At 35.7% G+C, this 18,143-nt stretch overlaps 1 protein-coding gene and 1 pseudogene across 1 annotated transcript in view; one reads left to right on the top strand and one right to left on the bottom strand.

Annotated features, from left to right (window-relative positions):
* Nucleotides 1–18,143, top strand: part of DACH2 (dachshund family transcription factor 2) — a 990,389-nt gene that overhangs the window by 597,583 nt on the left and 374,663 nt on the right. The gene's annotated exons all lie outside the window — the stretch shown is intronic.
* LOC110582053 lies at nucleotides 2,431–8,550 on the bottom strand (annotated as a pseudogene).

The raw sequence follows: 18,143 nt of genomic DNA, 5'->3' as shown, positions 1-18,143 counted from the left end.
TTTGCCAATGTCTTATCAGATAAATGGCTTGTATCCAAGATCTATAAAGAACTTATCAAACTGTATGAATCATTGAACACTACATCAAAAACTAATGATGTACTATACAGTGGCTAACTGAACATAATAATAAAAAAATAAAAAATAAAAAATAAAGCAATGATAAAAATAAAAATACCACAATAAAAAAAAAAAAAACTTATCAAACTCAACACCCCAAAACCAAAGAATCCAGTAAATAAATGGGCAGAAAACATGAGCAGACATTTCTCCAAAGAAGACACAAAATGGCCAACAGATGCATGAATAAATGGTCAACATCACTCAGAATTAGGGAAATAAAAATAAATAAACACAATGAGATACCACCTCACACCAGTCAGAATGGCTAAAATTAACAAGTCAGGAAATAACAGATGTCATCAATGATGTGGAGAAAGGGGAATCCTTTTTCACTCTTGGTGGGAATGCAAACTGGGACAGGTGCTCTGGAAAACAGTATGGAAGTTTCTCAAAAAGTTAAAAATAGAGCTACCCTATGGTCCAGCAATTTCACTACTAGGTATTTATCCAAAGGATAAAAACATAGTGAATCAAAGGGACACCTGCACCCCAATGTTTATAGCAGCAATGTCCACAATAGCCACAATATGGAAAGAGCTCAGACGTCCATTGACAGATGAATGGATAAAGAATATGTGGTTTATATATACAATGGAATATTACTCACCCATCAAAAAAGAATTCTTACCATTCGCAATGACGTGGCTGCAACTAGAGGGTGTTATGCTAAGTGACATAAGACAGAGAAGGACAATTATCTTGTGATTTCACTCATATGTGGAATTTGAGAAACAAAACAGATGAACATAGGGGAAGGGAGGGAAAAACAAAATAATATGAAATCAAAGTGAGAGACAAACCATAAGAGACTCTTAAATATAGGAAACAAACTGAGGATTGCTAGAATGGAAGTGGGTGGGGGATGGTGTAACTTGGTGATAGGTATTAAGGAGGGCACTTGATGAATGAGCCCTGGTTGTTATATGTAACTGATGAATCACTAAACTAAATCTGAAACTAGGGCGCCTGGGTGGCTCAGTTGGTTAAGCGACTGCCTTCGGCTGGGGTCATGATCCTGGAGTCCCGGGATCGAGTCCCACATCGGGCTCCCTGCTCGGCGGGGAGTCTGCTTCTCCCTCCGACCCTCCTCCCTCTCGTGCTCTCTGTCTCTCATTCTCTCTGTCTCAAATAAATAAATAAAATCTTTAAAAAAAATAAATAAATAAATAAATAAATAAATAAATCTGAAACTAATAATACACTGTATGTTAATTAATTGTTTTTAAATAAAATTAAAAATACATACAGTAAATTAAAAATGTATCTTATCATGTACAACTTTTAAACTACAATAATGTACCTTATTTACTTTCATGCACACAAGTCTAATATTTCCATATTTTTAAAAATATAGACACAGGTAAGTTTTCTAGGTGCATTTTATAATAAAATAATTCCTAATGTTTCTTTATAGATTGATCAGTCACCTCCAAAATACAAATTCCTATACACAGTGATAGTTTTACTTAAAATGAATACTTAAGTAAATTAAGTACATGGACAGCCTTTGGATGAGCTAACATTATATATTCAGCTAAGTAGGCAACAAGGCATAATGTCAAATGGGAAAAGTGTACTTGCAAATAATTTTCAAAAACTAAGGTAACTTTTATAATTAAATACAGGAAATACACTGATTTGCTATGATAAATAAAATGCGATGTAGTAACACTTCAGTCTACAAAATGCATACCAGAACATTTATAAACAGCATATGAATCTTATTAAGGATAGTTTACTACAATAACCCTGGTTAAATAGAAGTGTGTATGTGAAGCTTTATATGTGGTATACGTTTTGCCACTTACTTTTGTTACCTTGAGGTGCTTAACACATGTCTACCAAATTGAGCATTCATTTTCAGTTGCTGCTGTTATCATGTGTTTTGAAAAATATGTACAGTATTCAAAACTTAAAAATACTCATGAATGAAAAATGTTTTAGGAAAAATTAAACGTTTTCATGCAATTATATTCAGTTTCACTATGTACATTTGAAGTCAAATTTTTGTTTCCTGTAAAACAGATCATTGTTCTATAAGAGAATGTTTTCCTAGTAAATTTGTTTTGTCTCCTCTTGCATTGCATCATTTTGCTCTATTCTTTATTTTTGTTTGTAAATGACATGCCAGTTAAAATGAAAACCATCTCACATGTAGAAAAGAAGTCTGGATTTTAAAAACCAAAAACTAATAAAATCATTTCTAAATGACATCATCTGATTCATGTAAAAAAAATGACTTAACCAATAGTAATAAAAAAGAACACATTTCATGAAGAGTACAAAGAGTTCTATCTGCTGAGTGTTTTAGTTAACATGTTTCAGAATGCTGATGTATGTTTCATGAGGAATCTGAACGGAAGATTTCATAGCAGAAGGTGTTAAGGTGGTCTGTATTGACTTAAGTGGGGACCCAACTGGACTGTGAAACTGTGGGATGCCTATGGATTCAAGCTGCTTTTTAAAGAGGAACTCCCCACTGTTGTTCAGACATCCTTCCTCATTTCCTCTCCCTCAAAGCTTCTCATCCTTTACTGACTCAGTTTCCAGAATTTCAGCATCTTTTCTCCCACTAAATAACTTTTCCATGTAACTGGTGTAAGTATTTTCCTTCTCAATTTGTGCATTCTTCCTTACCTCACAACAAAACTGATTTATGAGAAAGCAGTCCTGCCTCCACCCATAAATCTCAAGAACATTGGTAGAAGGCTTCTAATTGAGATAAATTTGGCATTCCTCTTTCCTGTTTTTCTCAGCTTTCTGACTTTGATATCAAACTTTTCAATTCTAGCTGGGACACTGAGCTATTCAAGTCTTTTAATTTATTAACAACATCAGTGGGGTCATGTTGTGAATTAAGTTGAATAGTTCCTGCAATAAAAGAATCAAAGTCAAATCCCTGATTCTTTCTCCCTTTCTTTTTCAGCCATTTGCTGTGATGCTTCCTCGGCAGGTATCTTGGCTCTAACCAATCCATTCATTTCACATTTTGACTTGATTTACTTATCAGATTTTTCTTTGCTTTGTTATTTCCAATTGGAAAAATACCTAATAAGTTTGGGTTCATAATAATGGTTAATTTCAGTCTCTCTGAAAGCTAAGTTATCTAAATATGATAATGACCTTGTTTTGTGGTTACAAATATGGCTACACTCCAGATCACAATATTTGTTTTCATGATGATCTGGGTACTGCCAACAAGGCTCAGTAGAGTAATTGGTATCAAAAGCAGGATCCGCCAAATACTTTTCATGATTTCCCTCCAAATATTTTTGAGGATTGACTTGTACTTCTTCATCAGTGACATCAGACAGAGCTCTCGGGTCAAGCTGAACTTCATCAATATCTAAGCTGTTATGTATAGACCAATCATATTCTGAAAATTGACAATCATGGTACCTTTCCCAGTTATAAATATGACCATGAGTTTCATGCATAAACAAAATATCATTGACTTCATCTTCAATATGAAAAGGATGACTTGAAATTGGCTCATCCATTGGAAAAGAAAATATGCTCATGTAAGGATGAGAAAGTGCTTCCTCTGTCAACTGATCTATGGGGCTAAATGTCAAAATTTGTTCCAGGAAATCCAGTGCTTCTTGACTAATTCCTGGAAGCAGCTGAGTTAAAGGTTTGTGTGGCTTAGTCACATCATTTCTAATGTGAACTAGAATTACACTGAGAATCTCCTGATTATCTATCTACCTCACATACAACAGGAATAGATTCTAAAATCAGCTGCATCTGTTCATGTTCACCTGCAAAGAGGGTTTTACCAGTCAGCATTTCAGCAACGATGGAACCTGCAGCCCACATCTGATGGCTTTAATACAATTATTAGGAGAAAGTAATAGATTTGGAGACCTGTGCTTTTGGGTAATCAGTCCTTCAGAAAGATGACCCTTATAGGAATAATAGATATCCATGGTCCATTCAAGACCAAAGTCACCTATCTTCAGTACCAAGTCTTCACTATAAACAATAAGTTTAGCTGGTTTGAGATCTCTGTGCTGTACATTTGCAGAGTGAATATAATTGAGACCACATAACAGCTGATACATGAAAAGCCTGGCATGCTCTTCCAGTAAAGGGCCCTGCTCCAGCACATTAGACAAATCTGTTTCAATATACTCCTGAACAATGTAAACACTATTCAGTTTGGTAAGAAAACCTGCATCATCTGTTAACTGGCTTCCACTGGGACCAAGAATTTCAAACACATAATGTTATTATGGTTAAGTCTTCTAATAATTTTGATTTCACATAGAGCATGTTAGGCACTCTGGGGATCAGTAGAACAATTTTCTTTTTTCTTTTTTCTTAACATATAATGTATTCTTTGTTTCAGGGGTACAGGTCTGTGATTCATCAGTCTTAACAATTCACAGTGCTCACCATAGCACATACCCTCCTCAGCGTCCATTACCCAGCCAACCCATCCCTCCTCCCCAATCCACTCCAGCAACCCTCAGTTTGTTTCCTGGGATTAAGAGTCTCTTACGGATTGTCTCCCTCTGTGATTTCATCTTGTTTCATTTTTTCCTCTCTTCCCCTATGATCCTCTGCCTTGTTTCTCAAATTCCACATACCAGTGAGATCAGATGATAATTGTCTTTCTCTGATTGACTTCTTTTGCTTAGCGTAATACCTACTAGTTCCATCCACATCATTGCAAATGGGAAGATTTCAATTTTTTGATGGCTGCATAATATTCCATTGTGTATATATACCACATCTTCTTTATCCATTCATCTGTCGATGGACATCTGGGCTCTTTCCATATTGTAGCTATTGTGGACATTGCTGCTATAAACATTGGTGTACATGTGCCCCTTCAGATACCTACATTTGTATCTTTGGGGTAAATACCCAGTAGTGCAATTGCTGGATCATAGGGTAGCTCTCTTTTCAACTTTTTGAGGAACCTTCATACTGTTTTCCAGAGTGGCTGCACCAGCTTGCATTCCCACCAAAAGTGTGGGAATGTTCCCCTTTCTTCACATCCTCGTCAACATCTGTTCTTTCCTGACATGTTAATTTTAGCCATTCTGACTGGTGTGAGGTGGTATCTCATTGTGTTTTGATTTGTATTTCTCTGATGCCTAAAGATATTGAGCACATTTTCATGTGTCTCTCGGCCATTTGGATGTCTTCTTTGCAGAAATGTCTGTTCATGTCATCTGCCCATTTCTTGATTGGATTATTTGTTCCTTGGGTGTTGAGATTGATAAGTTCTTTATAGATTTTGGATACTAGCCCTTTATCTGATGTGTCCTTTGCAAATATCTTCTCCCATTCTGTCAGTTGTCTTTTGGTTTTGTTGACTGTTTCCTTTGCTGTGCAAAAGTTTTTTATCTTGATGAAATCCCAATAGGTCACTTTTACCCTTGCTTCCCTTGACTTTGGCAAAGTATCTAGGAAGAAGTTGCTGTGGCTGAGGTCGAAGAGGTTGCTGCCTGTGTTCTCCTCAAGGACTTTGATGGATTCCTGTCTCACATTTAGATCTTTCATCCATTTTGAGCATATTTTTGTGCATGGTGTAAGGAAATGGTCCAGTTTCATTCTTCTGCATGTAGCTGTCCAATTTTCCCAACACCATTTGTTGAAAAGACTGTCTTTTTTTCCATTGGATAATCTTTTGTGCTCTGTCAAAGATTAGTTGACCATAGAGTTGAGGGTCCATTTCTGGTTTCCCTATTCTGTTCCATTGTTCTATGTGTCTGTTTTTGTGTCAGTACCATACTGTCTTGATGATTACAGCTTTGTAATAGAGCTGGAAGTCCGGAATTGTGATGCCGCCAGCTTTGCTTTTCTTTTTCAACATTGCTGTGGCTATTCTGGGTCTTTTCTGGTTCCATACAAATTTTAGCATTATTTGTTCCATTTCTATGAAAAAAGTTGATGGGATTTTGATAGGGATTGCATTAAATGTGTAGATTGCTCTAGGTAGCATAGATATTTTAACAATATTTGTACTTCCAATCCATAAGCATGGAACGTTTTTCCATTTCCTTGTGTCTTCCTTAATTTCTTTCATGATAGTTCTGTAGTTTTCAGAGTACAGGTTCTTTGCCTCTTTGGTTAGATTTATTCCCAGGTATCTTATAGTTCTGGGTGCAATTGTAAATGGGATCGACTCCTTAATTTCTCTTTCTTCTCTCTCGTTGTTGGTGTATAGAAATGCAATTGACTTCTGAGCACTGATTTTATATCCTGCCACTTTACTGAATTCCTGTATGAGTTCTAGCAGTTTTGGGGTGGAGTCTTTTGGGTTTTCCACATAAAGTATCATATCATCTGCAAAGAGTGAGAGTTTGACTTCTTCTTTGCCAATTTGGATGCCTTTTATTTCTTTTTGTTGTCTGATTGCTGAGGCTAGGAGTTCTAGTACTATGTTAAACAGCAGTGGTGATAGTAGACATCCATGCCATGTTCCTGACCTTAGTGGAAAAGCTCTCAGTTTTTCCCCATTGAGAATGATATTTGCTGTGGGTTTTTCATAGATGGCTTTTATGATATTGAGGTATGTACCCTCTATCCCTACCCTGTGAAGAGTTTTAATCAAGAAAGGTTGCTGTACTTTGTCAAATGCTTTTTCTGCATCTATTGAGAGGATCATATGGTTCTTGTCCTTTCTTTTATTAATGTGATGTAATGTGTTGATTCATTTGCAAATGTTGAACCACCCTTGCAGGCCAGGAATAACTCTCATTGGTCGTGGTGAATAATCCTTTTAATGTACTGTTGGATCCTGTTGGCTAGTATTTTGGTGAGAATTTTTGCATGCATGTTCATCATGGATATTGGTCTGTAATTCTTTTTGATGGGGTCTTTGCCTGGTTTGGGGATCAAGGTAATGCTGGCCTCATAAAATGAGTTTGGAAGTTTTCCTTCCATTTCTAGTTTTTGGCACAGTTTCAGAAGAATAGGTATTAATTCTTCTTTAAATATTTGGTAGAATTCCCCTGGAAAGCCATCTGGCCCTGGGCCCTTGTTTCTTGGGAGATGTTTGATTATTGCTTCAATTTCCTTGCTGTTTGTGGACCTGTTCAGATTTTCTATTTCTTCCTGATTCAGTTTTGGTAGTTTATACATCTCTAGGAATGCATCCATTTCTTCCACATTATCTAATTTGTTGGCATATAGTTGCTCATAATATGTCCTTATAATTGTTTGTATTTCTTCAGGTTGGTTGTGATCTCTCCTCTTTCATTCATAATTTTATTTATTTGGGTCCTTTCTCTTTTCTTTTTGATAAGTCTGGCCAAGCGTTTATCAATCTTACTAATTCTTTCCAAGAACTAGCTCCTCGTTTCATTGATCTGTTCTACAGTTCTTTTGGTTTCTATTTTATTGATTTCTGCTCTGTTCTTTATTATTTCTCTTTTCCTGCTGCGTTTAGGCTTTATTTGCTGTTCTTTCTCCAGCTCCTTTAGGTGTAGGGTTCGGTTGTGTATTTGAGACCTTTCTTTTTTCTTGAGAAAGGCTTGTATTGCTATATACTTTCTCTTTAGGACCACCTTTGCTGCATCCCAAGGATTTTCAACAGTGGTGTTTTCATTTTCATTTTTTTCCATGAATTTTTAAAATTCTTCTTTAATATCCTTGTTGACCCATTCATTCTTCTGTAGGATGCTTTTTGAGTTCTTTCCAAATTTCCTCTTGTGATTGAGTTCCAGTTTCAAAGCATTGTGGTCCAAAAATACCCAGGAAATGATCCCAGTCTTTTGGTACTGGTTAAGATCTGATTTGTGACCTAGGATGTGATCTCTTCTGGAGAATGTTCCATGTATACTAGAGAAGAATGTGTGTTCTGTTGCTTTGGGATGGAATGTTCTGAATATATCTGTGAAGTCCATCTGGTCCAGTGTGTCATTTAAAGCCCTTATTTCCTTGTTGATCTTTTGCTTAGAGTATTTGTCCATTTCAGTGAGAGGGGGTGTTAAAATTCCCTACTATTGTTATCATTACCAGTGAGTTTCTTTAACTTTGTTATTAATTGGGTTATGTAATTGGCTGCTCCCATGTTAGGGGAATAAATATTTATAATTGTTAGGTCTTCTTGTTGGATAGACCCTTTAAGTATGATAACTATTGAAAGATAAGAATGTAGTGCCATTGTATTGCCTGTAAGGTGACTTACTATATGTTGTCTCTATTCCTTTCTAGTCTATGTTACTTTTAGGCTCTCTCTTTGCTTAGAGGACCCCTTTCAATATTTCTTGTAGGTTTGGTTTGGTGATCACATTCTTTTAGTTTCTGTTTGTCCTGGAAGGCTTGATGGCTACTCCTTTGTCAAAGTAATTGTCGACAGCACAAAAAAACAAAACCATTGCCTCCACAGTACAGTGGTTTTAAGTCCATATACCCAGAGCCCAGATCAAAACCATGAATGTTTATGAGACTTTCAGATTTATCTGCCATTTTGGAAACTTTACTATTGCCTTTTCCTTTTGAATAGAGCTTGTGTAAACAAGGAATAAAACTGACATGAAAAGGAAAGATCTTTCAAAAAAGTAAAAGAAAAATAATTTTGCTTCCACAGTGTGATGATTTCTTGATGTTCATTGCATATGCCACCAGGCCCATTGTGTTCCCCTTAGATTTAAAGCTCACAAAGCTCTCTTCATATTGAGAGTTAAAAAGATTGCTGTACTCATAGATCAAGAAAGGGACAGCAACTCTGCAGACATTTAAAGAAAACACTCAAGAAATTCAAATGGAATGAAATGGCATGTTATGCATTCAGATTTACTGTGCTAAATGATTTAACATTCCACAAAAATGTGAATAAATATGCACATAACAGTCTTCAATGAACATTCTCCTCACAGTGCTGATACGTTTAGTGTTGGACTTGTCCTGAACAGCATCATTATAAGGTTCTGTAAGCACTATTTCTGTTTTGCATCTTTTCTTCCTTCGTTTGTTGTTATATATTTCAACAGAAAGCCCTGGTGGCTGATGGTTAACACAAGATGTCTTCTGTTAGTGATCAGGTGGCTCCAGCTCAACACAATCACAATAATCACAATCAAAGCTACCATCCATCTTACTCTGATACAACAGGATTTCTCCAGCTCATTGAGGGAGTGCAGGGCTTGCAGACAGCCCACAGGTCTCTGGCTGTTCTGCCTGTAGCAGCCTCTCTGAAGCTCACTTTGCAATCACCACCATGTAACCCCAACCTAAGAGAGAGGGCCCATAATATCCTCTTAAAATTATTTGTATTTTTAAGGTTGGTTATTTCTCCTCTTATTTTTGATTTTATTTGTTTGGGTCCTTCACCTTTTCTTTTTGATAAGTCTGGCTAGAGGTTTATCAATTTTATTGATCTTTTTCAAAGAACCAGCTCCTGGTTTCATTACTCTGTTCTATTGTTTTTTAGTTTCTATATAATTTATTTCTGCTCAAATCTTTATTATTTCCTTCCTTCTGCTGGCTTTAGGTTTCATTTGTTGTTCGTTTTCTAGTTCCTTTATGTATAAGTTTAGTTTGTGTATTTGAAATTTTTCTTGCCTCTTGAGGTAGGTCTTTATTGCTATACTTCCCTCTTAGGACCATTTTTGCTGCACCCTAAAGCTTTTGGACCATTATTTTTTCATTTACATTTGTTTCCATGTATTTTTTTTTAAATTTCTTCTTTGATTTCCTAGTTGAGCCATTCATTGTTTAGTAGTATGTTGTTTAGTCTCCATGTATTTGTGGTCTTTCCAGATTTTTTTTCTTGTGGTTGACTTCAAGTTTCATAGCATGGTGGTCAGAAGAGGTACATGGTATGAATTCAATCTTTTTATATTTGTTGAGGCCTCTTTTGTGACCTCCTATGTGATCTATTCAGGAGATTATTCCATGTGCACTCAAAAGAATGTGTATTCTGCTGTTTTAGGATGGAATGTTCTGAATGTATCTGTTAAGACCATCTGGTCCAGTGAGTCATTCAAAGCCATTGTTTTGTTGTTTATTTTCTGTTTAGATGATCTGTGATTGATGTAAGTGGGGTGTTAAAGTCCCCTACTACTATTGTGTTATCATCCATTCGTTCCTTTATGTTTGTTATTGTTTTATATATTTGGGTGTTCCCAGATTGGTTACATAAATATTTACAATTGTTATAACTTCTTGTTGGATTGTCTCCTTTTATTAGTATACAGTGGCCTTCTTTGTCTCTTGTTAAGTATTTGTTTTAAAGTCTATTCTTTTCTCAATCCCAGTGAGTATCCTTATGATAGTTCCTTTAAATTCTCCTTCAGGCCTGTTACATATATCTGCTTCACTGAGATCTCTGGCCATGGCTTTATCTTTTTCTTTCATTTGGGATCAATTCCTTTGTCTTCCCAGTTTGTCTAAGTCTCTGCATTCTTCTCTGTGTTAGAAAACCCAGTTATATCTCCTGCTCCTGAAATAATGGCCTTATGAAAAAGGTAATCTCTTGCTCAGGGCCTGGCACTTCAGGAAGTGTCTCTGGTGTGTGCTGCATGTGCTCTCCTGTTGTGTTCTGGCTGCTCTTTCCTTCAGGCCAGTCATCTGCAGATGCTCTCCTTTCCTCCTCTGTGCAGTGTTTAGTTCCTGGCCTGAATGTGGCAAGTTTTAACTAGGTGTTCTCTGGCCTGCTTGTGAAATGAGACCTGACACCACCTCCGATGGAACTGAGGCCCTGTGAAACTCTCTGGTTTGGAAATATGGAGTGGGCAGGGGTTTGTGCTGGTCTTCTGGGGGAGGAACCCACCATACTGGGGCTGAAGCAAGGGTGCCTGAGAAGGGCTGTCCCACAGGAGCACAAGGGGGTGGGGCTTCGTGTGATTAAGTTAGGCAGCCAGTGTCCATGCTGTGCCACTTCCCACAGGTGGTTCTGTTTCTGCTGAGGGGTGGGGGATGGATATGAGCCCCACCTACTCCTTTGTTCCTGGAGAGGTGTCTCTGTGAATGCTGCCTCTCAGGGATGTGCTCTGAGGAGCAAATAATCTTCCCCCTTTGTGTTCCCCGCACTGTTTAGATCACTGTTCCCATGCTGTCCCTAGGGGTTTTTTTTGCCTGACTTCTCTCCAGGAGCAGTAGAGTGCCTTCTGGGCTCTATCCCAGCCAAGACCACTGACATTTAAAATTCTAGGCTTTAATCCCCACTTGTTGCAAGAATTCACAAAATTCAGTCCCTCTCATTTTCCACATCAATGGCTTTGGGGAAAAAGTCTCTTCCTGCAATCCCGTGTGTGTTCCTCTCTCTCATGCCATTTTTGTGACCACAGCTCCCTCCCTTGCAGATCAGCCACAGTCCATTTCTCCCCTAAATCATGCCTCCATACTTCTTGCCTTCTTTTATGTGGCCTCTTCTCTCCCTTTAGTTGTGGAGTTTGTTATGTCAGTCTTTAGGTCAATTTCTGGGGTATCTAGGATGATTTGATAGTTATCTAGTTGTGTTGGTAGGATGAAGTGAGCCTAGGGTCCTCCTACTCTGCCACCATCTTCCTGTTCTCAATATTTATGTTTGATCAAGGAATTGGCCTATTTATATCAGGACAGAAATTCTCATTCATATTGTGCCTATGTGCTTTCAATGTAATTGCAATTATCAAAGTCTTTGCAGTGATTTTGAGATCTCAACTTAGCATGCATTACTTGGGATGTTCTGTTGCTTAGCAGTGGTTTAGTTTAGAGCTCAAAGTCTTTGTGTGCAGATGAAGACAGATCTCCCTGCATGCATAGTTCAGAATTAATACCGGGGTTTCATAAGGAACTTTATAGGCTCACTGTCTTGATTTCATCTCTCTTCCTAATCTCTCCTGTGATTTCCAGTTTTTGCGTCTCTTCTCTTCAGTCATTTGTACAGATACTTGAAACTTAGTCATTCCACTATATTGGGTATTTCCATTCCCATGCCTATGTTTAAGTTCAAGTGGAGGGAAATTTTTGTGCTGTTGTTTCCAAACTGCAAATTGTGTGAGAGCTAGGATGTGAGGGATGGAGAAAGGAAAATAAACAAAACACAAAAGCAAAAAATCAAATGTTTCTATAATCTTTGAACAGTAAGAGTTCCCTTTCTTGCTCCTTGATCCAGAACTAGAGGGCTTCTCCTATTTTGCTCTCTGATGCACCAATGCCCATTTATATGTTTCAGGTTATATTGAGTTCCACTGGGGAAATGCTGGAGGGAAAATTATTCAAAATTACTACTGGATCAGTAGTGGGTTTGAATTGTAATCTTTCTCTATCTTTCTGTTGACATACCTTTTAAAATTCTCAAATATTTACATCATGCATTTTGTCCAGGTATCATTGTGCTGTGTGACAGAGAAAGTGTAGCATGTATTTACCATGTTTTACGTGGAACCACATTCAATTTTGTTACAGTAAATATTTTGGCCTTTCCCTGTATTCTTAGGTACACCACTTCTATACCACTAATCACACAGGTAAATCATAATATAAGATTTAAGTGGTTCTTGCTATCCTTGTAACAAAGGCCCTGAGTTCTGATGAACTTTGATTAGGATTACCCATCAGTCTACTGATTTCTTGTAGTAGTCCTAAGGGAGAAAAGAAATACATACTAAGATAGTACTATGCAGCACAAGTAAATTCACAACCATATGCTTTACAGTTTGAGCTTTTAAAATTAATTTGCTTCTAATAATGTTTGCAAACTCTTAAAAGTTTATAGCTCAAATGTTTATTTTAAAGCATATTTTTATTTAACTAGACACTATTATTACTGCATTAAAGTAAAGCACACAATACGTTATTTCTACATTACTTCCATTACAGGTCTTTGCTACATTAAAGACCTGTAATGTGACTTTAATATTGTTATTAAATCTTAATGTCATATAATAATACTCTGAAGATGAAATATTTCTCATTTACTTTTCAGTGTAATGAATAGTAGTGTGTCAAGGGTTAGCAGACATTTTTGCCTTCTATTTAGATTGGCAAAATAGAAAATACAGGAATGCAGGGCAAAATGTAGTCATCTGTGAATGAATGCCATTGGGAGTTATGATACAGACTTCTCTCCTCAATTAAAAAAAAATCCTGACCAAAAAACAACAACAAACAAACAAATAAAAAAACAAGAGCAGATAGTAATTGTCCAGGTTCCATGATTTCTGGCCGGAGATCTTCATAATAGATTAGTTATTTTTTTAAAAAGACTTACTGATTTATTTGAGAGAGAGAGAGAGAGAGAACATGATTGGGAGGGACAGAGAGGGAGAGAGAATCTCAAGCAGACTCCATGCTGAGTGCAGAGCCTGACACAGGGCTCAATCTCATGACCCTGAGATCACGACCTGAGCCAAACCAAGAGTCAGACGTTTAACTGACTGCACCACCCAGGCACCTCTAGATTTGTTATTTTTTACTGCAATATACAATACAGTTTCCTTTTATTATTGAGGATCATCATATTAAGTTCTTTCAAATGGGAAAGATAGTTTATTTCCTTAAGACAGTGTGCTGTTTTTGTTACTGATGTTCCTGTTTTTCAAGCTCAAGGATAGAATTTTTTTTTTTTTTTTTTGTCTTTTGAACAAGCATTTAATATAGAGGACAAATTGAAGCAAGGGAAATATTAACATCTAGAGACCCAATGCTTATTTCAAAATGAATGGGTGGAATAAAATGTGCACTGGTTCTTTTTTTTTTTAATGCATTTAATGTTACAAATATGCTTCTGATTACATTGATCTCATACTTAAGATTGTAAAATATGACGTTCTCATCATTACTATTTTCTAAGTATTCTTTTTTATTTTTTTATTAACATATAATGTATTATTGGTTTCAGGGGTACAGATCTGTGATTCATCAGTCTTACACAATTCACAATGCTCACCATAGCACATACCCTCCCCATTGTCTATCCCCTAGCCACCCTATCCCTCCCACACCCCCTCCACTCCAGCAGCCCTCAGTTTGTTTCCTGAGATTAAGAGTCTCTCATGGTTTGTCTCCCTCTCTTGTTTCGTCTTGTTTCATTTTTCCCTCCCTTCCCTTATAATCTTCTGTCTTGTTTCTCAAATTCCTCATATCAGTGAGATCATATGATACTTGTCTTTTGCTGATTGACTTATTACGCTTAGCATAATACCCTCTAGTTCCATCCACATCATTGCAAATGGCAAGATTTCTATTTTTTGATGGCTGCATAATATTCCATTGTATATATATGCCACATCTTCTTTATCCATTCATCTGTCAATGGACATCTAGGCTCTTTCCATAGTTTGGCTACTGTGGACATTGCTGCTATAAACTTTGGGGTGCACGTGCCCCTTGGGATCCCTACCTTTGTATCATTGAGGTAAATACCCAGTAGTGCAGTTGCTGGGTCATATGATAGCTCTATTTTCAACTTTTTGAGGAACCTCCATACTGTTTTCCAGAGTGGCTGCACCAGCTTGCATTTCACCAACAGTATAGGAGGGTTCCCTTTTCTCCACATCCTTGCCAGCATCTGTCGTTTCCTGACATGTTAATTTTAGCCATTCTGACTAGTGTGAGGTAGTATCTTATTGAAGTTTTGATTTGGATTTCCCTGATGCTGCGTGATGTTGAACACTTTTTCATGTATCTGTTGGCCATTTGGATGTCTTCTTTGCAGAAATGTCTGTTCATGTCTTCTGCACACATTTCTTGATTGGATCATTTGGTCTTTGGGTGTTGAGTTTGGTAAGTTCTTTATAGATTTTGGATACTAGCCCTTTATCTGATATGTCATTTGCAAATATCTTCTCCCCTTTTGTCGGTTGTCTTTTGGTTTTGTTGACTGTTTCCTTTGCTGTGAAGAAGCTTTTTATCTTGATGAAGTCCCAATTGTTCATTTTTACCCTTGCTTCCCTTACCTTTGGTGATGGTTCTTTTGTATCAATAAAATTATAGGACCCTACTGTCTTACTATTATGAACATCCCTGGTCCCCATTTGTCTTGCTATTTTTTCCATTTTTTTTCCTCCTCTTTATTTATTCCATAACGTCTTCTTGCTTGTGTTTCTTTTGTTCAGTAACACTTTTGGTAATGACGTTAAAGGGAACTTAGTGAGAATATTTATATATGTGTACATATATTATTATATATACACAGTTAAAGTATATACACAGTTAATAAAATTGTATATATACAATACGTATATATGTATATTGTATTGTTATATACGACTGTATATAAATGTATATATAATTGTGTGTATATATAAAATATATGTATATGTATATATGTCCATATGTGTCTATATACATATAAAATTGTATATATAGCATATATATTTGTGTATTTTAAAAGTTAATTTATCCTGATTATTTATTTATTTATTTATATCCTCATTTTAAAATAAATTTATTTTCTGTGATCTTAAGCTTGCTGTTTTCCTAAATATGGAATTAAAATTGTCTGCATCTGGAAAAAATAAGAATATAATTGTCTGCTTTGAATCATATTTGTAAAAAGGTGAATTATAGATAGATGGACAAATAAAAGTATACCTTTATGAGAAAATACAAAGATGGTATTCTCTATATAGTTTTGAAAGTCTTATCAAAGAATATAATACACCCAAAAAATACTTTTTATTCCTAAAATTTGAGGAAATTTTTAGATATTAGAGAAATGTTTCCTGGCTTTCTATTGGGACAAATATTGGCTTAAGAAATCTGAAAACACCTAACAAAACATAAACTAAGATTTATTCAGAATTCTGTAGTAGGTTGTTAAAGAAGTATACAGTTGGTTACAAGAAAGAAAAATGTTGCTTTGATTTCAACTTTTACACTGTTCAACAAGCATACTTATTATTGTCAAATATTATTCCAGCCCAGCATTGTGCACTGGAGCTTTTTTTTTTTTTTTTTTTTTTTGGATGATGGAGATGTTCTATATATGTGCTGGCCAATAGCCACTAGTCATGTGTGGCTATTGAGCACTTGAAATGTGGCAAAACAGCTGAGGAACTAATTAGAAACTACATCATACAGTACAGTTGTAGACATTGTTGCAAACACAAATATAACTGTCAATAATGAGTTAGTGTTTATTGTATATTGCATTGTATTAAAATTTTATATTTATCTCATTACTCATATTCATTCCAACCTCCTTATTATATTGTTTATGGTGGAAGAAACCATGGTTAAAGTAAAGTAAGTTTTCCAAAGTCACACACTTATTGAATATCAAAAGTTGGCTTCATACCCAGGTATGTATTATTTGAGAGCCTATTTTGGAGCCTGCACTATATATATTTTTTTAAGTCAGGATTATTGAAGTATAGTTTACATATAGTAAATTCACCATTTAGAGTATACAGTTCTACAAATTTTAACATGTATGCAGTTATGTAGCCATCATCACCAAAATGAACATGTAGAAAATTTCCATTACTCATAAAGTTCATTCTTGCCCCTTTGTGAACAATCGCTCCACTCACTCTTAGTAATTACTGATCTGTTCTTCTGTACCTATGGTTTTACCCATTCAAGAATGTTATATAAACAGAAATATATGTTATATGTAGCTAGTTTGTGGCTTCTTTACACTCATCAATGTTATCTTTATCAGTAGTTGTTTCTTTTTTATTGCTGTGTAGTATTCCATTTTATGGACATGGCACTTATATCTACTCACAAACTGAAGGATATCTGTGTTGTTTCTAGTTTTTGCAAACTATGAATAAATTTTCTATAAACATCTTTGTACAAGTTTTTGTGTGATTATCCTTGTACAGTTTAGAAAAACATCCATCAGTAAGATTCTGAATTAAATGGTGAATGCATATTTAATTTTATTAGACAATGCCAAACTGTTTTCATTAGTGGTTGTATCATTTTGAATCCCCATTAACAATGAGTGAGAGCTCCACTTGATTCATATCCTTTACAGAAATTGATACTGTTGGTTTTTAAAAAATAATTATTTTGGGCATTCCAATGAGTGTGTTTTGTTATCTAGTTGTTATTAGTTTGCATTTTCTGAATGACTAAGGATGCTGAGCATCTTTTTTATGTGCTTATTTGCCATCTTTATGTCTTTGGTGAACTCTCTTCTAGAGCTTTTGTCATTTCTTATTGGGTTATTTTTTTCTCATTATTGAGTTATGTGTTCTTTATATAATTCCTTTATCAGATATGTCATTTTCAAATATTTTCTTTCAGTTTTTGAATTATCTTTTCATATTTTAATGGTGCTTTAAAAGAACCAAAGTTTTAAATTTTGATGAAACCCAACCTATAAATTTTTTAATTGTTTTTTTTCACTTTATCTAAGAAATCTTCACTTTATCCAAAGTCACAAGATTTGACTCCCCCAAAACTTAACTATTAATAGCGTACTGTTGATGAGAAGCTTACCAATAAACAGTTGATTAACACATTTTGTATATGTGTTATATACTATATTTTTACAATAAAGAAAGCTAGAGAAAAGAAAATATTATTAAGGAAGGAAGTATGGTACTGTACTGTATTTATCTAAAGAAATCCATGTATAAGTGGACCCACACAGTCCAAACCCATGTTGTTCAAGGATCAACTAACCATATTAATTGGCTAGGGTGGTTACAACAAAGTACCACAAACTACTTGGGTTTAACAACAGAAATTAATTTGTTCACAGTTCTGGTGGCTGGAAGTCTAAAGTCCAGGTGTCAGCACAGTTCTTTTCTTTTGAAGGCTATGAGGAAATGATTTTTTTTTCCATGTCTGTCTTCTTGGCTTATAGACAATCTTCTCTGTAGGTCTCTTCACATTATTTACCTTTATGCATGCCCCTGTGGCCAAATTTTCCCCTTTTGTAAGGATACCAGTCATATTGTGTTAGAATGCACCCTAATTGACCTCATTTAAACTTGATTACATCTATAAAGACCACATCTCCAAATGAGGTCATATTTTAAAGTACTGAAGATTAGGACCTCAACATATGAATTTGAGGTGGGCACAATTCAACCCATAGCACTCCACCTTCTGCCCTCCTAAATTCATGTCCTTCTCACATGGAAAGTGCATTTACTCCATTCCAACAGCCTCCA

Source organism: Neomonachus schauinslandi, chromosome X, assembly GCF_002201575.2.
Source record: "Neomonachus schauinslandi chromosome X, ASM220157v2, whole genome shotgun sequence".
Classification (NCBI taxonomy): Eukaryota; Metazoa; Chordata; class Mammalia; order Carnivora; family Phocidae; genus Neomonachus; species Neomonachus schauinslandi.
Note: the sequence above shows the minus strand (reverse complement) of the source record. Positions and strands in the feature narration are given on the sequence as shown.